At 44.4% G+C, this 25,859-nt stretch overlaps 1 protein-coding gene and 1 pseudogene across 22 annotated transcripts in view; one reads left to right on the top strand and one right to left on the bottom strand.

The window, feature by feature from the left end:
* TCF4 (transcription factor 4) overlaps nt 1-25,859 on the top strand; it is an 822,748-nt gene that overhangs the window by 257,016 nt on the left and 539,873 nt on the right. The window lies entirely within an intron of this gene.
* On the bottom strand, nt 22,273-23,236 carry LOC147726319 (galectin-9 pseudogene; annotated as a pseudogene).

Genomic DNA, 25,859 nt, shown 5'->3' with positions numbered 1-25,859 from the left:
TTTAGCTGCTCATAAGTAATTTTTACAGAGACGCACAGTGGCTCTTGAACCTTGGCCGCCAACTCCCCGTTCCACCGCAGCAGGTTCAGTGACGTTTGAGTGGAGGGTGGACTTTCTGGTTCCCCTCACTTCCTGTGTGCCATTTCAGGCCGTCATCTTAGGGGTGGGGGGACGTTCAGGACTCCCGCCTCTGCTTCACAGATCCTGACTATTTCAGGATCAGAAAGGCACCGGCGCGCCGAAGGCAAGCCCGTCTGTTCCCGTCCTATGCTTTCCAAAACTCTAGGGAGTGCCTTTACAGGTGGAGTGGAGAGGAGCTTCTCTCCTTCAGACCCCCCTTCTGCCAGACCCAGACCTTCGCTCCTCTCGGGGATTCAAGGGAGTCTTTCTCATGCCCTTGCTGTAAGTTCCCCCTCCACACTAGAGGCGTTTTTGGGCAACTTAAGGGTCCGCGCCCAGCCTTTCCTAAATATCCTGGGCCAGTGGAGCTAAAAGCCTGTCTCATCAACTGTAGGTCACTGCCTAAACACGCACTGGATATACACTAATCCCTCGTAGACCATAACTGGGACCTAATTATCCTAACTGAGACATGGCTACGGGAAGACTCTAATCCATCTGTTGCCTTAGCCATTCAACAGGGATATGGCATCATTTGTGCTAACCACAGATTGTGAGGAGGTTTAGCAGTCATCCATAAAGTACTTTGGTAGATCATCACTTCCAACTTTGAGCAGATAGAGAATATTGAAGGACTTCCATTTTGTATCAAACTGTCCGCCTAGAGAATATTGAAGGACTTCCATTTTGTATCAAACTGTTCGCCTCTGCCTCTTATTCGGAAATCCTTCTCCACAGACCCCCAGATTGTGGCCATAGCTCCTCCCTCAGGCTGGTTGATTATATCGCCCAGGCCAGCACACGTTATTCTAACTTCACAATATTGTGCGATCTTAATCTCCATGTGGATGATCCTTCGTGCTCACATAGCGTTAATTTTATAGCAGCGCTGGCGGGCTGCAACTTGATCCAAAGAGTCACTTTTCCGACGCATAAGGCAGGTCATACACAAGACCTCATATGCTCAAATCTATCGGACATTATCGTGCAGACCCTCGAGTCGGTGATCTCGTCCGACCATTTCCTGATCCCTTTCTAGCTATTCCTGAAGTGGGGACCAAGGACTACTTCCCTATCGAAGGAATTGAGAAGGAATTGGCTCTCCATCTCCCATAACCTGGATGCCAGCATTACAAACCTAAATACGTGGGTTATTGATGCCCTGGGTTCAATTGCGCCCCAGAGGTCGGTTAATTCCTGTAGATCTTCCCCTTCCACACCCTAGTTCTCAGTCGAGATCGGAGCAAAAAAATCTGAATGTAAAAGATTGGAGAGCAAGTGGAGACTATCTTACTCCCAGGAGAGTAAAACTGGCTATCGAGCAGCACTTACAGAATACAGCAAACTCCTTGTTGACAAAAAGAGAGATTTCTTAGCAGAGCATATGCTTTCTTCTCAGTTGCACCCCGGCCTTCTGATGCAACCACAGCTAACATCTGTGAGTATGCCTCTCGGCCAGTATTTTCGGAATTTATTCCTATCCACATGGAAACATCTATGGCCAAGCTTCAGAAATGCAAATCTATGTCGCCGGCCGACCCCTGGCCAGCTAAACAATATAGTGCTCTGGCGGAGTGCCTGAACCCCCGCCTTAATACCATTTGGAATTCCTCACTCAGACAGGGGATTTTTCCCTCAGCTTGGAAACACGCTTTTCTTCTTCCAATACTTAAGAAAGCTAACGCTGACCTTGAAGATACAACTAACTACAGACCTATCTCTCTGCTCCCGGTCCCTGCTAAAGTCCTAGAGGTATTAGCTCATCAGCAACTGGCAGCTTTTATTGAAGCTAATGGTCTGTTGCATGAATCCCAGTCCGGCTTCCGTCCTAGATTCAGCACAGAATCTGTACTGATTGAAATGGCTGATGCCATATGCTGGACGGTGGATTGTGGCTCGAAAGCCATGTTTGGTGCTCTTAGACCTGTCAGCAGCGTTTGACATGATGTCCCATACCATCTTACTGGATCGCCTTAATTGTATTGACATCCAGGGTGTGGCACTGAATTGGATCCAGTCATACCTGTAGGACCGAGTACAACAGGTTCCAATCCACCCCCACCTCCCTGTTAAACCTCACAATTGAGGAGTTCCGCATGGATCGGCTCTGAGCCAGCTCCTTTTTAATGTCTATTTGACACCCCTAGCGAAGCTCATTGCCAAAATGGGGATCAAGGTGACATCCTATGCGGATGACACCCAATTGCTGTTCACCTTCAGCGAGGTGTCCGCATCTACTTTTTACCCTCTAAAAGAATGCCTTAAAAACATCTCAACCTGGATGAGCCGCAATTTCCTAAAAATTAATCCCAACAAGACAGAGGTCTTGTTATTTATCCAAACTGTACCCCCCAAGTGAATCTATGGTGACCAGCTGAATTAGGACCCGCCCCCACACCAAAGGACGCAGTCAAGAACCTGGGAGTTAGATGGGGGTTAAGACCTGTCCTTCGCCACCCATGTTCAAACGTCTCTGCAGACTGCTTTGCCAAAATTAAAATCATTAGAAAATGTATCAACTTTCTGCCAGAAGCAGTCTTCAAGGCCATGGTCCATGCGTTAGTCACCTTCCACCTTGATTACGCCAACGGTCTGTACATGGGCCTGCCGCTGGGCCTAATCCATAGACTTCAGATAATTTAAAACGCGACAGCTAGGCTGGTCTGCAAAGCTCTGCTTGTAGAAGTGAGATTCCTATCAGTCTCACTGGTGCAAGGACACCCTTTAGTCGACCGGTTCAATAAATGAGGATCAACACTTGAGTGGAACAAAACACAGGTTTATTATATCTCATGAGATGAGTACTATTACCCATACACTGCAAGTGCCGGAGGGAGGGGGCTAACAAGTACAAGTTCACACATGGCATTTATACTTTTCGGTGCCTCGTAAAACACATTGAAACCACTTTATCACTGTTACATAATGCTCACACAACCCCTTTATATACTGCTAACCTGCTGAACCTTTGAATCCTGATAAACCCCTACCTACGTCATCTTTGTTGATAGGCAAGGGAGGTTACAGGTGTTGGTGGGCCAACAGATTAGACATCTATGCACGTAGGCCCTTTGGCAGGGCTGTTTACTCTGAAACACAAGCATTATAAGTACAACCAGCTTTCTGTTAACACGTAACTCCTGACTTCGTGAAAGTCCCCGCAGAACACAAAAATGGGGGCTGGTAGACAAAATGGAAGAGAAGTAGAGGCTAACTTAACAAAATACATTTTTTACCGTTCAACAGTCCCTCCTTTTAGGCACTACTAAACACATTTTGTCTAATTAAATAATAAAAAATATATATTCCAGATACATAAAACTTCATGAGTACAGAAAGCATAAAAGAGAACATATTAACATACTTAGTGATATAATCACCATGACCACAATATTCCTCCACTTCTAAATCTGATCCTTTTGCCTGTGGGATACCAGCATCATCTGTATAACATTCTATATTTACCTCTTTATTTAAACCTCCTGTATCAAAGGTAAACATCTTACTAATGTGCTGCCCATAAAACTCCAAACCAAGCCGTGAGAAACGTTCCCCTTTTTTCCTGGTGTGCAGGCAACAATCCACAAACCCAGCAATCAAAAATATTAGCAATACTATGCTTATAATGGAACATTTGAATAAATGAATTATTCTGGTAAGAAAACCCATGTTTCTCATCTAACAGTGAAAGAGCAAAATAATAATGTTCAGGTGTTGACATTGGGCATACAAGTGTATTTCACATGTAGGAACCAAGCTATTAAACAAATACTCATAATACTAGATAAACTTGCTACCAAATAAATGAATGTCCATATATGTTTAGTCTCTATCTACGTAGGGTGTTGAATATCCAGGCGTTCTTCCTTCATGTTTGGCATCCAAAAATCAACAATGTCTTTAACTGTATTGTCTCTTAAAAACGCAGCACAAAAAAAAAAAATATATATATATTTATAGTTTGTCCAATGCATATATCAGTCAATGGGGAATTTCAGAAAGGAAGCAAACATTTGAAACAATCAAACAGTATTTTCACCTCAATCAAAGTCCTAGCTAAAAAAAGTAAAAACAAAAATCGTTGAAGACTTGCAGTTCAAAAAATCCATGGTAATGAAAAATAAAGTCCATATAGCAAGTACTCAAGAAAGATCGTCCACAAGTTCATCCCCTACAGCCTGAAGGATCGTTAAATAGATTGCTTTTTTTCAAGAAATATTTCTGGGCCAATTGGTGGAAAGTTCAGATTCTATTTCCAACACTGGACAGAGTAATGTACACAAGGATAGTATCAGTTGTTTTCTGCACCACAAATCTTCTTCTTTCCATTCAAAGATTCTTTTCTCTTCAGCTCTTGACAGTTCTCAGTTATTTGTTTTAGCATTTCTTGACTCTTTGTTATCAGCTTGCCATCAGAGTAGCTCATATAATTCAAGCTTTGCATTACACAGTTCATTCAATGTGGCATTCTGGGCTTTTTCCATGTATTTTGACTACTCGGTTGCTGAGAAACTCTGACAGAGCAGCATCAATCCTTTGCATGTTTTCAATCCAAGCTTTTCACTTTTATTTTCACTTTTATCAGTTTGTAAATGTAAATTGATAAATTGATACTTGTTTCAGACGTTTCGGCTATGGGTGCAAATGATTTTTCAAGGGACCACTACAGAGATTTTGGATTCCCTTTCAGCCAGCTTTTTTTCTTCCTCCACACTTAGGCCCACAGCACTAATTTTTCCTTTAGTGGCTGCATCTGTTGCATTCACCTCTTTGACACCGCTTTCATCTAAGTTCGTTTTCACATTTTGCTTTTCCAGTGCAGTTTGCTTTAGTGCTGCTTCAGACTGTGTGTGTTCTCTTAAAGCTTGACTTATCCTCTTCTGTTGGCTTTTTTGTGACTGACATTTACCATAGGTACTAAATTAAGGCAGCTGGGCATTTCTGTGACATTGGGGTAAAGGGTCATTGAGATATACGTCACAGACCTTTGAACACATTCATGTTTTTGTACCGGCACTGAGAGAGCCCATCCCTCCCTCTCACTGCAAATGGTGTAGTTTCTTTTAAATAAACTTGCACTCCTACTGCCGGGGCGCGATACTTATTCTCTTTCAACTCTAGGAATGCTTTTGTGCAATAGTTGTCCAATGGAAGCAGATCAGAAACATCCTTGTGTGTCAGCCTCAGTAAAGGCTTAGCCACTAGGGAAAGGTTTGGTAACCACTCACTACAGCAGCCAACCATTTCTAAAAAAAACATCCTGACTTCTTTCTTAATTTGAGGTGGATTCATCTGGTGAATGATTTCCACTCTCTCTGGTGACACCTTTCAGCTCCTTTACTAATTGTGTGTCCCAGACATTCATCTTCTTTTTGACCGTATTCCTGACTATTCTCATGCAATAGCACTGTGACATGAACTTGACAAAAATCAATAACAGGAAGACATTCTTCAGCACATGGAATGTAAAAAGAATATATTGGCTGGATTTGGTACCTTAGGACAACCTAGAAAAGTTATACTTCTACTCTCCTCCATTATTCTGTATTTTTTCATTTACTTGCTGTGAACCTGTGATCAGAAAGTTACATAGACTTCCAATCAATTCCATCAAAAACCCTTTACTGAGTTTATCTCCAATTATTAGTAACATTTCTGTAACTGGTGGTGTTCTTGAACACATGTCATCTGGTTCTAATTTGAATAAGACATGTTCTGCATGTTTTATTAATCTGACATCTTTCTCTTTGAACTCCCTTCTGTGTTTATTATTTCTTTGAAATCGTAATGTAAATTTTCAACGGTTATTTCTGCTATAGCTGTCTCATGTTGGGCCATTTTAGAATGTACATCCTCATCAGGAATCTGATAATTAATATCATCTACTACTTTCTGGTGCGCACTACATTTGACAATAGCCACTCGCTTTGGTAGTGGTAATGCAATCAGAAAATTTTGAACAAACTCTCCATGCCGTCTCCACAATTGTAAGCAGTGTGGTAACAGCATAAGCTGCAGTTGTGGTGCCATCTGGTAACTTAAAACAAGACCCATCTACATATAATTCACCCTGAACATCAGGCAGGGGCATGTCAGTCAGGTTCACTCGACCTTTTGTGTGTTCTACAGTCCTGTATATCACTGGACTTCTCAGAGTTCAATGGCAACAAAGTAGCTGGATTCAAAGTCGGTACAAAAGGGGGTGGTGATCGACAGAGCATTCAGATTGATTCAGATGCTCCGTCCATCACCACCCCCTTTTGTACCGCTTTTGTCCGCCATAAGTGTGGCAGGGTATGCTCAGACGTGAGTCCCTTGCTCACTTTGCCACTGGATTCAAGCAAGCCGGGCTGAAGACGGCTAGAATGCCAGAAACCGGTCCTCGGAAGCTTGTTTCTGGTCCAGGGAACACATGGCTTGGCAGTTCGGGCTGGACTTTTCCCATGAGGCACAGGGTCAGACTGATTTGCATATAGCCATGTCTCAGCTGGGGTGGCAGAGTGGGCTAAAGAACGGTGATGGATTAAACCCAGATCTTTTGACTGGGTGTGAGTGTTTGATTGATTCAGATGCTCCGTCCATCACCACCCCCTTTTGTACCGGATTCAAAGTCTGGCAGCTTTTAAGTGTAATGTGTGGTGCTAACAAAGTGCTTAGTCAATTCAATAATACATCAACTGACTGGGGAACAAAAACCGTCAGTTTGTGGCCCAGTACAAGTCCTGCAGATTGTCTGATTGAAATGGCAGTTGCTGCCACAGCTTTCAGGCAACCAGGAAGTGCCCTGGCCATATCTACTTTTTGCATTTTAAGTCTAACCCTTCTCTCATCACTTTCTACACTCTCTTCTTGTGCTTTTAATTGTAATTCTTGATTTGTTTTGTAAACTAGTCTGTTCTTCATATGTCTTCCTATCCTTTTCTTCTTTAATCTATTTTTGTTTAATTTGTTTTCTCCATTACCCTACGGCATCAAACATACTCTGCCTACTTTTTCTTTTAAAGAGCTGCTCTTCTACATTTTGCAGTTTATTTAACCGCATGCGCGCTAGCGCAATTCCGCTCCTGTGCTGAGTTTTTTTAAATCGCACTTTACGTGACGAGCTGGGCTCGTCATCAGCGTGCGAGGAGGCTACGCCATGACGAGCCCAGCTCGTCATGAGCGTGGAAGGGGTTAAATCAAAGGTACAATATAAGTGGCCACTATAAACTGGCGTCTGCCTTTATATATTTGTTCCACAATGTGCTAAATAGTATGGAAGAAATACCGTATTTATTGTACATTTCATAATTCAGAGTGCCTTCTAGAGGCGCAGGCTGTCTTTCTTCCAAAACATTTGTCTTGTTGCAACAACCACATAATGCACGAAGTATGCTCAAAACAGGCATGTTTACCAAATACTTCTTAACAATAGCGTTAAGAGACTCTTATACCAAAAGATGAGAAAAAATTCTCACATTACCAGTGAAAAACATTTGCAAAAGCCTTTTTACTAACACAAAACCCAAAAAAGACAACCAATTCGATCCTACCTGATCGCATTACTGCAACCCCAACTGCTGATCCTCTTATCAATAGATCACCTCCAAAATGCCAACAGAAGAGCCCCAGTTGAGAGACACAGCCGCCACAAAGTTCAGGTCGATAAGGTGAAAATCACCTTGGCCGCAAGAGCAATTCTCAGTATGCCAGTCAACACGCTCCACCACTACATTACCCCCTACCTCAAGCAACTTCATTGGCTGCCAGTAGCCAAAAGTATCGAATTTAAGGCCCTTACGTTTGCCTTCCGTGCTTTTCAAGTGAAAGGTCCCAATTACATAAGGAAGAGACATTGCCACTACCATCAGGGAAGATCCCTAAGGTTCAATGATAAACGATATCTTACCACCCCCGTTTTGCGAAGGCAAGAATGGGCGGTAGGACCTTTGAGGTGGGCACTACCAAGTGCTGGAACAACATTCCTGCACACTTACGCATTATGCAGTCCAAACAGGATTTTTGAAATGCCTTGAAGACCTGGCTCTTTAGTCGCAATCAACTAGATATGCGCTTTCCACCCACTTGGGTGCTGTCGGTCCCAGTGCCTGGACACCCCATTCGGGGTAGCTGTGTGCCTTATAAAAGCCTTTTATTATTATTATTATTATTATTATTATTATTATTATTATTATTATTATTATCTTTCAGTCTATGTATTCATATAGATTTTTAAAACCTATGCATATTTTGGGAAGCATCTGTAAAACGTGCTTGAATGACATGCAAAACAGTTTTGTTGGAATACCTCAATGTCCTTGCCCAGAAACTGATCATATATGGCAGACAATGCCCTCTTGGAGCAGTGATTTACTTTTTCCTTGTAGCACCAGAATTTAAGAAGACAAAACAATCTTATTCAAACTTTATAAAAGCACACCTAGGCTGTAAAAGTCCATTTCACTGGACATTAGGACAATGCCATTCTGTGTGTTTGTTCGTGTTTTTTAACTGAATAGCCTGCTTTTTTCAGTGCCACTTTCTGCTATGAAATCAAATGTTGCGTGTTACTCTGGGTATTGGAATGGGTGCAGCATTTATGAAAGGTAGATCACCTTGCATATTATATTTAGCTGGTTTATGCTATTTTATATAATTATAACATGTTACTACTGTATACTGTGATTTATAATTTTTCATTGGCTGCATCCAATAAAACTGCTAATAAATAAATTTGAATGTGTAGTGCTACATAAATTGTACCAACCGGCAGTGGCTACTGGAGCCCTAATAGTCTGTGTCACTTCTCCATTCCGAGTTATGTTTCTAAAGCTGCTTGTGCAATGGCACAACTAGTTTAGTGTTTTCCTAGGTCTAGATGTGAAATCTAGATATATACACTATGGCAGGGGAGCAGGTTCTCAAGTTGAAGCATGTTCCCTATAAACTTCTACTTACATCTCTTCTTTCTTCCTTTTCATACCAACTGTTAAACAGGAATGTGTGAGACGTGTCCATATGCCCCTCGCTGAGATTCAGTGATAATAAGTTGAAGATTTGTTTCCATGTAAAAAACAGTCATCCTGTAAAGCTGTAAATATTGATTTCGGATCATCTTCAGACACACACCTTTGTGTTGTTCAACTATTCTATGTACACCTTGGATCTCCTTTAAATTTTCATAAATAGTTGGAACTTTCCCTAATTCCCTTGTCCAGTTCTCTCACTCATCACCATACAGTATGTTGATGTGTTCAGAAAACATACATATATACCCTTCCAATGCTTTTTAGGCCTATGTGATGGAAAATTCTGGCAACGTCTTACAGTCATGCTATCGTGTAAATTCTTAAATTGGGTGTCACGTCAGCCTTGTTCTTTCAATGGTCCCAGTTCATTGAGCGAATGTTGAACATGTACATACTCTTTTCTAACCCTGGGTGGGAAACTACGCTACGTTCGCGGAGTGTGCGTAGTTTGCACAACTACGTGCTGCGCGAATCGCATGTAGCACAGTGCAAAAACGCGTTGCGTAACAGGCATTTTTTGCTCGCTCGTGGTCCTCAACGTCAAGTTGGCGACCGCAAGCGAGCAAAATCAACATCCCGGCAAGACTTTTTCCTCGTTCGCGATCGGCAACATCAAGTTGCGGATCGGGAGCGTGGAAAATAAACCTCCCTGCGAGATTCTCAACGCGGGGAGGTCAGGTTTCTCTTTGCGAGTGGTCGCGTATGCTTGCGACTGCTCGCGATGAGAAACTACCAGTCCGCGTTGAGAAAGCTGCTGCTCGAATACAAATCTACTAGAGTGGAAGAAAACGACCGTTTGCACTGTGCATGATGCCATTCGCAATGATTGCACAGTGCTGACAAGCATCCGACACTGTGCAATCATTGCGAACAGCATTTCCCTACCGCACTACGCAGTTCGCATAGCGTGCAAAGTACACTTCACACAGCTACGCTTAAAAACACTTGCACTTCATGCCCATTGTTTGGGCTCAGTCCAAATAATATCAAAATGAGTATTTCCTTCTATGTTCCAAACCACTAAATTGGAATTCATATTACATTACCACTGTCCCAACCTGATTGGGCAAGCGTAAATAGTTAATACACTGCATTCCACCCATTTAAATCACCCACGTTTATGCGATGGCTTGAGCCATCTTTATATCACCAGTTATACCAAAAACGTTTAAAAACTCTAATTCATACAGACACATAATACTATTGTTTGCCTATTGGATTACACGATTTCTAACTTGCATTCCTTTTTTCGTTAAATTCCCAGCCAGTGCATATTTAATAATTGTTCTACTGAACTATAATACACCTTGGTCCCAAAGATGTTTTGGTTGAAACTTTAATTACTGTGTATTAGTTTGGCAATCTCTGGGTTGCATCCCTGAGCAATTGTATGTGAACTCTTGCATTTTATTTTAGTGAGGTTATATTAAGTACTATGGAAATAAGCACATTCAAATAAATATTGGACAAGCTGCGATGCGACTTATTTTAATCGTGTTTGATAAATTAGTTAGGGTGGTGTAAACAAATGATGGAAACATTAGTAATGCAGCCTTCGGCCAGACACACAGCCATACCCTCTACTTCTCAATAGAGTAACTGAAATGCCTGGCGGCAAGTGGTTCAGAACAAGCCAAGAAAAATACTGAGCTGTAACTGTGTTTCATCACCCTGTACTGGAATATTATCCTGTAACACTAAAAAAGTCCCAACTTTGCTGCTCAGTTCTGGGAAAGATGTATGAATTGGTGTAATAACGAAGCAAAAACTGATATTTCTTGAAGTCAATATTTTACGCTGTAACGCGTGCGTGTAATACCACAGTTTCCATAATTCGAGGTAGAAATGATTGAAATAAACACCGATGATTCCCTTTCCCTACAGTTGCAACAGAATTGCGTATTATAGATATGGAGAAACGGTAGGCTTTGACAGGTTTATGTTTAGAGAAGATAGGTCAGGCAAGTATTTAACCTTCTTGGCTTGAACAAACAGCCTTTTCAAATCATTTAAAAACGTAACGTCTTTAGAATTTTTCAAGCGTTAAATGTATAACCAATAGAGGGTAAAGCCATCAGCCTCACAATATGTTTTAACCCCCTAAGTGCTGAGGCTTTTTTCCTTTATATTTGGTGCAGTTCGTACTTTAGCCTTCATTTATTTTGCCACAAAAGATATCAAGGTCAAATATGCGTCTTTTTTCCACCCCATATTTTGTGAATTCTCAAGTTACCGTCGTTTTGTGGATTCCCCTGGAGGGACTGAGTAAAATGGATAAAAGGAGGAAAGTGTTGTGCAAGAAAGTGTGCCTTGAAGGGCATTCTGGGTATGAAAGTTTGCTGGGATTAACAAAAGTCAAACTACCCTGGATTCCTCTGGGCCTCTAGGTTTCAGAAATGACCACGTCGGGCAGCACTCACTGGGCCGAAATGTTGCAGCCATCTCCTATGGAAAATGGACATGGGTGTATTAAACATATTTGTGACATTTGAAGGGCATTCAGAATCAGAAAATGTTCTGGGATCCACATAACCTTTAATCTACCTGGGTCTCTAGGTTTCAGAAATGCCCAGAGTTGCGAGGATACCTGGTGATGGCTTACCCTGGGACGAAATATTGCAGGCAAAACCCATGGAAAGAGAGAGGAAATCGTGTGTTCAAGATGCTCACTTTAGCTCAGGTCTTGTCTGCTCTTGAATCACAAGACTCGCATGGTAGCGCTGGACTTACAGGATGCTTACTTCCAAATCCCAGTCCTTCGAGCCCACCGGCGTTACCTGCGGTTCACTGTAGGACACGAGCATTTTCAGTTTACTGTGCTCCCCTTTGGCCTTACAAGCGCCTCTTGGGTGTTCACGAAAGTGATGGTGGTGGTCGCAGCTCATCTGCGCAGATCAGGGGTTTCAGTCTTCCCCTATCTCGATGACTGGTTGTGAAGGCGGGCTCGCCCCAGGCAGTCGTCTCCCACCTCCAGACTATGGCCGACCTCCTGCATTTGCTGGGGTTCTCCATCAATGTGCCGAAGTCGCACCTGATTCCCTCTCAGAAGCTCCTCTTCATCGGAGTGGTTCTGGACACGGCACAGTTTCGGGTCTATTGTCACGAACAGCGAGTCCGGGATATTCGGGCTTCGATTCCAATCTTTCAGCCCTTATATCGGGTTTCGGTCAGAGTGACCCTGAGGCTGGTGGGCCTCATGGCCTCCTGCATCCTGCTGATGAATCATGCCATTTGGCATATTCGGGCTCTGCAGTGGGACTTGAAGTTCCAGTGGGCGCAGCATCAGGGGAACCTGTCGAATCACGTCCAGATCTCGGAGGGCACTGCACAACAGTTGCAGTGGTAGCTCAAAGACCAGCATTGGGTCGACGGCAGATCCTTCTCTCAACCCCAACCGGAGTTCACAGTAGTGATGGAGGCGTCCCTCCTGGGATGGGGTGGCCACATGGGAGAGGCGGCGATCAGAGGTCTCTAGTCTCCGGCGGAGTCCAAGCTCCATATCAACCTTCTGGAGCTTCTGGCGATCCAACCTGTACTGAGAGTGTTCCTTCCCTCTGTCAAGAGGAGAGTAGTGCAGGTGTTCACCGACACCACCAACGCCATGTGGTACTGTAATAAGCAAGGCGGGGTGGCTAGACCATCAGGGCATTTTCCTGGTGGTTCAACACCTGGTAGGTTCTCTGAATGCCAGGGCGGACGCACTCAGCCGCAGGTGCATGTTGGATCACGAATAGCGTCTTCACTCTGACGTGGCGCAAGGTGTCTTTTGGCAGTGGGGAGAGCCTTGGTTAGATCTATTTGCCACCGTAGAGAACGCGCAATGTCATCAGTTGTGCGTGTTGGAATTTCCAAGGTGGCACTCGCTCGGCGATGATTTTTGTTGCGAGTGGAGTTGCGGTCTGTTGTACGCCTTTCCACCTATACCACTTCTACCCAGAGTGCTGAAGAAGATCAGGCGCGACCAGGCCCAAGTCATTCTTGTGGCCCCGGACTGGGCTCGAAGAGTTTGGTATCCCGAGCTACTCCGTATGAGCATTGATTCTCCGATCAGACTGCCTCTTCAGGAGGATCTTCTGTTGCAGCAGCAGGGGACGGTCCTCCACCTGAACCTGTCCAGCCTCCACCTCTTTGTGTGGAGATTGAGCAGCGACAGTTCATTCCTTTCGACTTGCCTCCTGAAGTTTGTAATGTCATTCTGGCAGCCAGGCGTCCCTCTTGTAAGGTAGTATACGCCTGCAGGTGGAACACATTTGTGGCATGGTGCACAGCAAAGGCTGTGTATCCCCTTTCTGCCCTTCTTTCTGAGGTCCTTTTGTTCCTTCTCTCTTTAGCCCGGCAGAGCTATGCTCTGGGCACTATCAAAGGTTATCTTTCTGCCATCTCGGCCTTTCTCAGGCTCCCTGATCAGCTTTCTCTTTTCAAGTCCCCTGTTGTAAATAGGTTTCTCAAAGGCATTACACACCTTTTCCCTCCTATTCCGTTTGTGATGCCGCAGTGGGACTTGAATCTGGTTCTTACTTATCTAATGTGTGCTCCTTTCGAGCCCCTTCATAACTGTACTCATCATCTCCTGACCCTGAAGACTGCCTTCCTGGTTGCCATCACCTCTGCTAGGCAAGTGAGTGAGCTCCAGGCTTTCTTGTAAGCCTCCTTTACTATCGGTCCATCCGGACAAGGTTGTGCTCCGGCCCTGTCCTTCATTTTTGCCAAAAGTTGTTACGGCCCTTTACTTTGGGCAAACTATTACCTTGCCCACCTTCTTTCTGCCTCCGCATCCTTCCAGGGAGGAAGAGAGGCTCCACCTTCTGGACCCCAAACATGCACTTTCATTTTATCTCAACTGCACACAGCAGTTCTGGATGGATGACCAACTCTTTGTTGGCTTCTTTGGCACCAAAAAAGGTCGGGTCATCTTATGTATTACTCGTTGGCTAAAAAGGAACCTCCGGTGGGGCTGCTTGTTCATTCTACTAGAGCAACTGCAGCCACTACTGCATTGGAACGTGGTGTCCCCCTGCAGGACATTTGTCAGGCAGCCACGTGGGCCTCGCTTCACATGTTTACTAAGCATTACTGCCTGGACAGCCAAGTCCGGAGAGACAGCTTCTTTGGCCATTCTGTTCTCCAGGACTTTCTAGTGCGATCTTGGTTCGTGGACCCATCACTGGGGTTGGTATTGCTGGGGTATCTATTCTAAGGTAAGGAATCCCACACTATGTGTTACTTTCAGATGGACAAGTTGCTTACCTTCGGTAACAATACATCTGTAAGAAACATTAGTAGTGATAGATTCCTTAACGCCCACCCATTCTCTCTGTCCTGTGAACTGATTTCTAGGGTTAAGGTCATTCCTTTCAGGCCCTAGTTTTAATGCACCAATGGTCAGTTTCATGCATGGCTCTACGTTCCTGGCGCAGAAAGTCATGTACAGAACTGACGTCCGCACGCGTGGGCAGCATCTAAGTAGCGCCCGCAATGTCATCTCGGCGACCACGGCGCCAACGACTGACACGGAGCCGCACAATGCCACCTACCGACTCGCAGGAGTACTGCTGACGAAAACTTTCTGGATCCAGTCTGACGCCTGGGGGTAATTTTGAGGTAAGGAATCTATCATTACTAATGTTTCCTACAGATCTATCGTTACCGAAGGTAAGTAACTTGTCTGCCAACATCCTCTCTTACAGGCCGTAAGGGTGGATCAGAGTTGATCTGTCAGACCGGCAGACCTGTAAAATGCTACAAGGGCTGTTGTAAAGTCAGCCACATGCTGGGTGCACTCCCAGTGTGCCAATCAGGCTGGAGCAGTATTAGTAACCTGTGAGATACATTGGGGCTGGAGAAGTGTTGGTCACATTGCTGGTTTGGTATGCAGCTTTAAAAGTCCATTAAAGCAGTCAATACAACACTTGATGTCCTCATGGTCATTTTCTTTTGCTTGGTCTTATCAAGGTTTTTCAACTTTCACAGACTTTACTATAGTATTGCGCAATCGTAGAGGGACACACTTGCATGCACATGCATAAAGAGGAGGACAATTGTACGCTTCGATGAGCAACTCAGAAAAAAATAGCTTAAAAAACCGGTACATACAAGAGGCCTACTTACAGACACACATGCAACCAGAGGTCTAGTCCAGTTTCATGATGTAGCCCTGTGCGCTTTTCAAGTCTGTAACTTTGAATATTTACGTGCCAATTATTGTAGATGTTACCTTTTTGTGAAGCTTCCTTTACTGTGTGTGTTCAGTATCCATCATATTATCAATGTATATACAACAGTGTGTGACTTTTGTCTTATCTGATTGTTGATTTATTGGCTTGGTTTGCTTCATATCATCTACAAAGTATTGGATAGAAACGTTGTGCAATTGTATGATACTTGGATTTTGGCTGGTTCAGCCAATAGCTGAACTATGGTGCTTCTTTTATTTACTGAGCTAGTTTTAGTGGCTACTTGCCTTGTGAATTGAGTGCTGTGGCCACATTTGACACGAACATAGACCTTGGTTTACCAATGGCTTTGTGTAGATCACACCATTTGCTTATCAGAATGTAAATGCTTACATACAGATGAGATTACTGGTACTATCTAGTGTATCCAATGTTGGTTTGACCTGTCTGGCACTCTGCCGTTGCCAAATGGGCCAGTGTGTGGACCATTTTTTTTAGTTCCTGGCACACCCAACGGGACCAACACAAATAACAGCTCCTCAGACTGACCCTCTCAAGGCAGCCCATCTAGCAGTGCCTCACTGGCCAACAGGCTAGTCAAAGAATCCTAGTGTGTCCATTTTTGGGTCTAGCCTAGGTAGCGCCATGCCCTGCTCTGCAAAGCATAGTGTATTCCATCTGTGGTATTTGGCCATGCCCATCACTGGTAATTGGTTCTTTGTAGTGCCCCTCATAAAACTTTGCTTTTGAGTGGGTCCCTTTGTTGTCTTTGTGCCACCTTTTGGTTGTTTGTTCCCGCCCTGGTGACTGACCCAGTTACATGGATAGGTTCACTTTTAACCACTTATGCACTTTTGGTGCACTACTTTTTGTTTTGCCTCAGCTTGTGCACTTTCCCTTCACTACCACCTGACCATTGCTGCCTTTCATGCTTGTTTTTTTGTTTAACCTCCGCTCGCTCGCTATCCCTACACTACTTCCTGCCCATTGCTGACTTTATTTCTCTGACTTCCTCCGATGTGCCGAGGATCGGGGGCACATAATGCTTTAAAGTGACCCGAGCACACAAGCCGTAGTGTGGTCTATCTTGTACTCTGCTGGCTCAAGGATGCAACACCCTTACTTTTCTCCCAAATAATTTCAGGGACTTTAATTGTAGTCCAATACCACAATGGCTACTCTGCCTCGTTCCGCGTCCAATACAACAATGGCTGCTCCACCACTTCCCATTTAGCTTTCCCGATTCTATTTACATCCCCATGCCCTCGCTTCACCCATCCTCCCCCTGCGTCCATCCCTCCTCCCTTTCCCTCCCAGTCATTGCTTGTTTTGCCACCTTCATAAGATTTGTTTCTTTTAAGTATTATGCGCAACGTTGATTTATTTTCAGGCCAAAATTGCTCAGAAATTTGAATTGAATTGTGTTTATGGTGGCTCTTCATAGCCATTGCTGTTTAATCTGGTATAAAACGTCATTTTTTTAAAGCATATTTGCATGTTTTTTTCAGTTTCCTTTCACCAGTGTATGTATGTATGTATGTATGTGCTGCATGGCTAATCAGTTAAAAGGTTCAAAAGGCGAGTCATATTGGCTATGCCAATGCTTGTTCCATGTTTGTCTTAACATGGAGAACCTTCATAGTTTCTATTTTTACCCTCTTTGTTAAGTTAATTTGTCGCTAGTTACAGTGGATTCTGTTGCAGGAAGTGGCCACCATTTTTTAATCACTCATGCTTCTTAGCTCGAACCCTATAAATAAATATGCAATATATTCTGTAAATATGTAATATAAATTTGTCCAACCCTAATCGCTTCAACTTTTCTTAATATGTAATCTTAAGTGATTTTGCAACTTGTATATATGTAACTCTAACCACGAGTATCTGTAGTAGACATATGTAGTTACTACCATTCGTTTTGAGTTCATCTGTATGTATCTTTTATGTAATTCATGTAACTGGTTCCATTGTTAAGCGCTCTGACTCCATCGGGTAAAGTACGCTCTATATAAAATCGCATAAATAAATAACTTGTTCTGGCGTTTTCGCCCTGCCTGTCTTATATCGAGCGCTTACGTTTTACTTGCTTCTTGTTCTGTTACTTCCTGTCTGAAATTTGAAGGCCACTGCTATATCCCTCTGTTGCACTGAGTTAAAGGGCTACTAATGCTACTACTGTAGACTGCTCCCTTGCCTCTGATTGAAGGAGTCTGGAAACTGATTCTCATGTCCTGCTTTTTTTTTACCATCGTAAGATAATTGTATCATGCTATGTGGTTCTCTCAGTGAACTTCAGCCAGGTTTATTGGCTAATACAGAAAGTTAGAGACACAGAGGGTCAAGATTTAGTGATTTTAATCCCTAGATATTTCCTCCTCTTGAGACAGAATGTGAATTCTTGAGTTTGTGGCTTCTTTTCAAACTGTTGTATATAATTCCATTCCTTCCAGGCTGCGTAATTATCTTGTACATGGTCAGTCAGGGAGCCCAAGGGTTGAGATGTTTAAAGCAGAAAAAATCTAAAAAATGCTTCTCTGCCTTTAATTCCCTTATTACTTTGTGTGTTGAGGGTTATTTTCGTAAATGTGTTGTTTTTTTGGTCTCGCCTAGCGATGCAGCGCATGCGCTGATCGCCTTGGCGAGGCCTACCTATAGTTGTCGCTTTTGCTAGCGAAGGGAGACTGGAGAGGGCACGCATCCGGACAGGCGATGTGCACGTGTATGGATCATGTGTACGCATGCACATCTCCTGTCCCGTATGGGTCATGTCTCCGCGTGCACATCTCTTGACCCTCCCTGTGCCTGCACGGACAGTAGATGTGCACGCGGGGACAGCTTGTTTATTATGACCTGCAGATGACACCCGCTAATTACTCGCGGTGAGATGCTGTGGAGTTTGGGGCAGGGTTCAGTGCATGATCTGTATCAAATATGGAGGCAGGTCCTATTCTGTTCTCCAAATTCCATTCTTTCCTGGTGGCCCTTTTTGGAACGGTATAACAGTTTTTTGGTGCACTGTTGCCATACGTTTCCATGGTATTGCCATATTGTGTCTTGATAAAATGTGGCTGCCATCTTGGAAGTATCCTAAATATCCCAAGATAGCTGCCCACTGGTGTTGACTTTTCTACTGCGTGCTCTGCAATTCTTAAAGCATTGGCTACGCCAATACCGGCAATGGTAAGGGTTGGCAGAGGAGCAGAGCGAGAGGGGCAGGGAACCGAAGCAGTACTCGGTGTTAGCAGCAGCATACCGGAAAGAGCGAACAAGACTGGGCAGTGCGGGGGAGAATAGATACCGGAGCAGGACATGCTCTTTCATCAAGTGCAGACGCTCGTCACAGGGATATGCGAACGCAAAAAATAGTTCCCCGACGTCAGCTGTGGAAGGATACACAAGAAAGAAAAATAACGGGTGAAAGCTAAATGTTCCAGGGCTGAGGAAAAACAATAGTAGGACAGTCATCAAGTGAAGAGCAGTTTAAGGAAATAGACAGGGACTTCCAGTCATTAACAAGTGGAAAACCCAAGGGTCACTTTAATTATATATCTTAAACTTTGGTTACAACGCTGCCTATGATAGACAGCTAAAAATGTCTGTTGCTAGAGCGCTAAATGAATGCCTACTTTGCTTGTCTGAGAGATTGGAGACCTGGGGGCTATACAATGCACCGTGGGAATTGGGGTGGAGGGAATGTGCATTGGCGCTTTTCGTACTGTGGATGCCTTGAACCTTTAGCAAGTAAACATGGAAATAACTATGCAGCAACAAAATCCTTGCCCCTGGCAGCAGTGTCAAGTATCAGGAAACACCACAAATATTCACTACAGAAGTGAGAAGATCCTCTCCCCTGGAGCAGTGGTGAGCCATTAGGAGACCCAGGATGTCTGGACGACTGAGACACCTTGGTAAATGTTGAATTACTAGGTAGACACATCTGGCTGAGGTGACCTCTAGTGGAGTCTGTAGGGGGAATGTGGTGAGATACGTGAAGAGATAGGGAGAGAGTAAAAGGCGAAAGGACAAGAGAAAAAGGGCAGTTGAGGCTACAGCCTAGTGCTCGCCCTCAGCAAACCCTGGCAGTGCCTGGCAGGTTTCAGGCTTTGCTTTCTAGCCGGAGTGATCAAGGTTTCTCTCTTGGAATGAATCAGGCAGATAAGAGAAAGGCCTGAACAGCCTCTTTGAGTGGCAGAGGGCAGCACGCGGTGTGCCTGATAAATGTACATTGGGCCCACCCAGGAGTGACAAATGAAATATTGATCTATACATCGTGAGCACAATTAAGCAGCACAGGTACAGTCCTGCATGTTGTATCAAAGATCAGTTCCTTTATTGACCACCTAGCCGACACACGTTTGGCCTGGCAGCACCACCAGGTCTTGGTAATCAAATTTCTTGTGGATCTCAAACACAGAACCACAATATTTAACGGAGAGTTAGGTCCCCCAAGTAAGGATCTTTGTATCTAGTGTTGTCACATCAGTGTTAAAAAGGCCATAGTGTGGGCCTGATTTAGAGTGTCACTGATCTATCACGCTATTGGTTACCATTTCTTGGATAAACGTGTTGTGTGACTTGCCATTACATTCTGGCCTGAGGCCCTCTGGAGTCTCTTCAGAGAGCCTCCCTTTTACCTTAGATGTCCTCAACTGCCAGACGCCTTAGTGATAGGAAGCAAAAGACACACACTTGATGGACAGAATACAGGACAAATCAAAATTTTCACCCCCAGTCAAGAGATCTGGATTAAATCCATCATTCTTTTGCTCACCATGCCACCCCATTTTAGACCTGGCCATATGCAAATTAGTCTTGACCCTGTGCCTCATGGGAACAGTCCAGCCCGAACTGCCAAGCTGCTTGATTTGCTGAAACGTGAAAAATAACAAAGTATGAGTCCATGTTTATCAGTTAAATAAATGTGGAAGTATACTGTTTTACAGCACTAATTATTCTCAAAACAAAAAATAAATATGGATAAATACCAATAAGATGGTCCAAAAATAAATATGGATAAATACAGACAAAAAATAATAATACCATAAAACTTGGAGCCCTAATATAACACATGGAGTGCCCTTTTTAGGTCTCGCCTGGACTTAGCATCCGAAGGATGCGTCCAGGCTGGAGACTTATAGTCATCTGACTCGGGGGGAATGAAGGACAAGAATGTGCCACGCGCTTCTCCTTTGCTGGATTTGACTGCGTGCACGCGCACCCACATTAACGCATGCGCACAGACACAGCCACATGCATACACAGCCACACGCTTACACAGGCACACACACACACACCCCCCCGTCGCCTTCGCACCTACACACACACTAGCGCACCTACACGCACACACAGAGACCCCCCCACACACACACACCAGCGCACCTACACACACGCACGCACACATACAAAGACCCCCCTCCCCCCGCCGCCGCCATCGCACACATACACACACACACGCAAGCGCACCCCACTCCCCCCTAGAACTAAGCCCCACTTACCGCCATTCGGGACTTCTGTAGCCGGGGCTCCCTCGGGCATGGGAGCCCCGCTCTCAGGCACTCCGTGGGCGCGTGCGCGGGACTTCCGAAGATGGAAGTTCCGCCCAAAGGAACTGGTGCAAACGCGCATGCGCAGTAACCAGACGCTGGCAAAATCATTTTAACTGTCACCATCATACCCTATCGTCAGGATACCGCCCACAGATTGGGTTCGAAGGACAACCAGAACTTGCTGTCTGCCTGGCAGTCTTGTTTATTTTAAGTGTACTGGTTTTGCGAGCCATCCCCGTCGGTGTGACATTGTTGTCTAAACAGGCCCCGCAGTTGATTCACACATCGGGCGCCACCCAGGTAGGGTTGTGGCCTTCCTGCGCGCTCCCGCGCTTTGATTCTGCAGCCGGTGTGAATCGGCCCCTTCTTCTGGACTTTTAAATAAAGCAAGCCATGGAATGCACCAGTGGCCGCTGCATGCAGCGACAGGTAGCCGCCCGTGGGGCCCTGCAGTGCCCACTGTCCTCTCTCTTTTTTTACACAGAAAAGAAGAGAGGCGCACGCGCCTGACCTGCACTTGACGCGTCATGAGTGTTGTTTCCCAGGAGGTCCTCCATAGGGATCAATTCATCGGACCCGTTTTAAGGGCCTGGCATAACGGAGCTACCCCAGCACACCCGCTCCCCAGCACCGTGCGACGTCTATAGCGCTAAACCAAGACGTAGAGTTACACGCGGTGTTCGGCGTCACGCGAAGAATGCACCATGCGACACCCAATGGGTCATACACATTTATTGTGCTCTGTGACGGTAGAACGTGTTCTGCTGGCCACTTTTAAGGAGGAGTCCTTCATGTAGTGTTTGAAAGCACCTGTCTCCATTGTAGGCGCTCTCAAGGCAGCACGTAAACTTGGGCGGGTAGTGTATTTTGCACAGGATCACAGAGTGGCGTGGTCTAGTGAGATAGCTGGGAGTAGAACTTTCATGCAAATCAACAGATTTTTTTTTGATGGGCCTTAATCATTCAGCCTTTTAGGTCTGCCGGATGTGGTTGTGAACTGTATCGCCTATGAATCGGACAACGAGACTCAAAGCACACAGCGTGGGCTCTACATGCAAGGACCTGGAGGACCGATGCCCACATTGGTTGGGTTTCAAACATAGGAGGATAGAACTTCGGCTGATGGTCTATAAGTTGCCACAGCCGTAGTTAACGAGCAAAAGGATAGAAGAGATGTTTCTCTTGTTGTGAAGCTGCAGCCGTCGATGAGAGACATGGGTGCCAGCTTCTTATCCAAAGTGTGTGATCTTGGCCAAAAACAGATTCCCAGGAGCAAATGAGTAATGAAAGAAAATGTGTTAATTAGGGCTCTTCGTAAATTGGGATGCATAAAACCTAGTAGCTGCATAATGATATTAGGCCTACTTGGAGCACTTTATACTTTACTTTCTTTATTTTGTGGGTGATATGGCAGACACTAGCACACTACTTGAGTATTAATTTATATTCTGCATTTGTCAGTTTTAATTCGGCTAGAGCTTGTTCTCTGTTGATGGAAGCCCAGTAACCTGTCCTCTTGCCGGAAACAAGCTTTTCTTTCAGGCAGAAGCAATGGTGTTCACATAAGATTACAATCATAAAGCCCTGTCCTTTACAAAAGGGCATTGCTCCTCCACGCTCCTCTGATCCCCAGTTGTTGTTCAGGTAACTGTTTCGAACAATGGTGTTCTCATCAAAGCGCGGGTTCAGATGGAAGGCAGTGCCGCCATGGAACTTCAGGTTGATAGCAAACCTCTTAGCATGGTGCGGAACGGTCCCGGAAATTGTGATTACTTTAGAAGGGTAGCAACCCCCATGGATGTGTGAGTGGTACGGCACAGGACATTGTTGGCCATGCGGTGGAAATTGTGGAGTTGGATATGGATGGAACGATCCTCCGGGAGGGCACGTAGAAGGTGGGAAAGACTGAGGGAACCCCCCAGGACCCTGAAAAGACTCATTTTCCAATTCCACATTTCCAGTTATGTGCACGGCGTTAACTCTATGGAGCGGAATCCGGTGCTTGTACTCCACGAAATGTTTTCCGTTGACTGACACCATATAACAGTGATGGTTCACAAGGATCCTGATTTCAAAACGGTGGCCCTTGTGAAAAGGCATCTCATGCTTTCTCTCCTCTTTTCCCCATTGATTCCTCTCCTTGGTGTTGCAAACAACGACACCACCTTCGGAAAAGCGCGGGTTGAAGTGGAAAGCGATGTTCTCAGACGGCGCGCAATGATCACACTGCAAGTTCACAGAAAACGTGTCACCATGATGACTGACAGTGCCACTAATCACCAACACGGTCCCATCGCTGAGGCTGCCGGAGATACCTCGGGTGAAGAGCACCGACGGTCTGTAGAACTGGTTGTGGGGATGGCCGACCTGCATCTTGGCTTCCTGGATGCTCCGTGGGTGCTGAGGATGTGGTTATTGTACCTGGTTAATAAGGAAAGCATGCAGCAATCATGACAGCTAAAACTGCCCTGTGCTCCAAGACAGTGAGAGACAGTCTTCGATAGTCCCCCTGCCTACAGTACGGTGGATGCCTAAGTAACATATTAAACCACTGGTAAGTAGGGTTGCCACCTTTTACAAAGACATACCTGCCATTATTTTTTCACCTCGTTTTAAGATTTAAGAGTCAAACATGACATACAACGTTATAAAAATGGTCTTTCTAAAGTGGATTCGTTTTTATAGATCGCTTTTGTGTCTGATTTGGAAAGGGTAAAAAATGATGCAGTACACATCTGTGTATCCTCTTACATTAGTTGTACTTTCGGGTACCCTTTCTGGTGCACATGTTGCTGAAAATCTTTTAGCAGCACTACACCTAGAGAGTCAGAAACCTTTGGCCTACCCAGCAGTGGATACATGTTAAGGCATGGGCAAAGAGCCTTTCAGGAGGCCTCCTTATAAAGCTAGCTCTGTTCTGCAGCTCAGTATTTCCCTGATTAACTTGACTAATTCGTTTTTTTAACAGATTGTTTTAAATACTGTTTTTCTTTTTTAATGTGGGTGATATCTGAGAGTCTATAATGGACATTTTGGAGAGACATGCTGTTTTTATATTTCATGTAACTTCTATAAAAAAGTTTCTTTTAGACCAAAACGGTACCTCTCAAACATCACAGAGATTACTTGCATCAATATTACTATGCTGCTGCTGTGTTAAATGTTGGAAAAATGAGTCATAATCCTTCAATATTAAATGTAAACACATTTAAAATTTGGACGAATGTTCCCTGATCACATCACTTGCCTATCTCTGAGGCCTGCACTACTGGGCAGTCATTGTCCACAAAAAATGCATTTGACAAAGGTTTGAAGCACTGGGCTAATATCAGCTGGCTATTTAATATGAATTAGCCAAAGGCATGTGATAGTCTGCAAATATCATCTGCCCATATGATGTGCATAGGCTTTCACAACTTGCCGCATATAATATACCAACCAAACAGAAGCCTGCACAAGTGGACATTTCTGGCTGGGGCATGTGACATTTGCAGACCTCTAGTATATGCACTGCAATGCTTAAGACAAAAACATAAATAAAAGGCATTGCCATTTACAATGCCAATAGCTCTAACTTTAATAATGCGAGACCTATTGCATTGCAAATGCTTGTTATAAATGAATGTGATAACTTCTGGTGTTGCTCATTTGATGGGCTATGAAAACATGCACATACTGACTTTGCAGGATTTCTGTACACAGGTCAGTTTATTTGTCTTTTTCATTATTTACAATTCCTAAAGGATCTATAATTTGTATTATTCACTCAAACAGATGTCAATACATGTCATGTTATTACACGCCGTATGCTACAGACTGTGAGAACACTTTAATAGTCTTGTGGGATTTTGTAAAATTGTAATTGATAGCAGTTTTGAGTATATTTAGTATGTTCTCTTAACTGGCACACATTTGCAAAAGTGCATGCTCCTTGGAGTTGTGCTTTAAGAAAAACAAAATGACTACAAATGTGCTTAATCACAGGAGGACTAACAGATTGTATTTTGTAGCTTGCTATCCATTCCCAAGACTTTTTTTCCTTGTCATTCTGGCTCTGAATTCCCCGTTCAGTATTCATTTTGAATGTTCTTTTCTTGTACGCCCAATTAGTTTTGTTGATTCTTTTTTTGCAGAAACTCACCTCACTGCGAGGGATAGTAGAACTCTACAGCCCTTGGCAACTGCCCTGCATATCTCAACGTTGTAGCATACACCTGCAGGGTTAGTCTTTACTGGGTGCTTTGTTACTGCATCAATCCAGGTTATTCAACTCACTGTGGGCGGAATGTTTGTTGTTTTTCCCTGCACTAATTTAGGAGGGGTCTGCCTGCTGAAAATCGTGCAGGAAACCTGATCCTCCCTCCCTGCTTCAGCTATTGCTGCAACACCTGGACTTCTGGAGCCCTATTACAGAAAGTGTCCCGGGAGTATAACTGGCCTGTGCATCATCTTTGTGCGCCCCCGGGGAACCTGGGTATTGTAGATAGGGCTACAAATGCTTTTGCAGGCCAGGGCAGCCCTCCCGAGCTGAGAAAGGGTATGCCGTGGACTCCCCCAATATTCCCCTTGTCACTTCACAGCACCAACTTGCAGGGGATGTCTAATCCCTCTTCAGAATGCAGGTGGGTTGCCACTTACACTATAAAACATGGAGCGGCTTTGAAGCAGCCGTTCCGTATTTCACTTCGATACACTGCACCTCGGCAGCACATTCATCATGATAGTGTGCACATTTCCTGTTTGCGACCAGCTCACCTGTTTAAAGGTGCTCTGTGGCGCAAACAAGGAAAGTGCACCCTATTAGTAATAAGGTCACTGATTGGGACTCAAGCTACCATTCGTTCTCAAATGGTGATTCCTGCTTGTCTGAGATTGAGGCCCTATTCCTGTACAGTAAGATCCAACTTCATTCTCTGTGCTTGGTGCTGGTAAAAGTGCATTGGAATTCCTTTACAGGCAATGTGATTAAAAGTCCTACATTTGGTCTGGTGTTTCACTTTTGGTGGGGAGAT

This window comes from Lissotriton vulgaris, chromosome 3_1, assembly GCF_964263255.1.
Source record: "Lissotriton vulgaris chromosome 3_1, aLisVul1.2, whole genome shotgun sequence".
Taxonomy (NCBI): domain Eukaryota; kingdom Metazoa; phylum Chordata; class Amphibia; order Caudata; family Salamandridae; genus Lissotriton; species Lissotriton vulgaris.
Note: the sequence above shows the minus strand (reverse complement) of the source record. Positions and strands in the feature narration are given on the sequence as shown.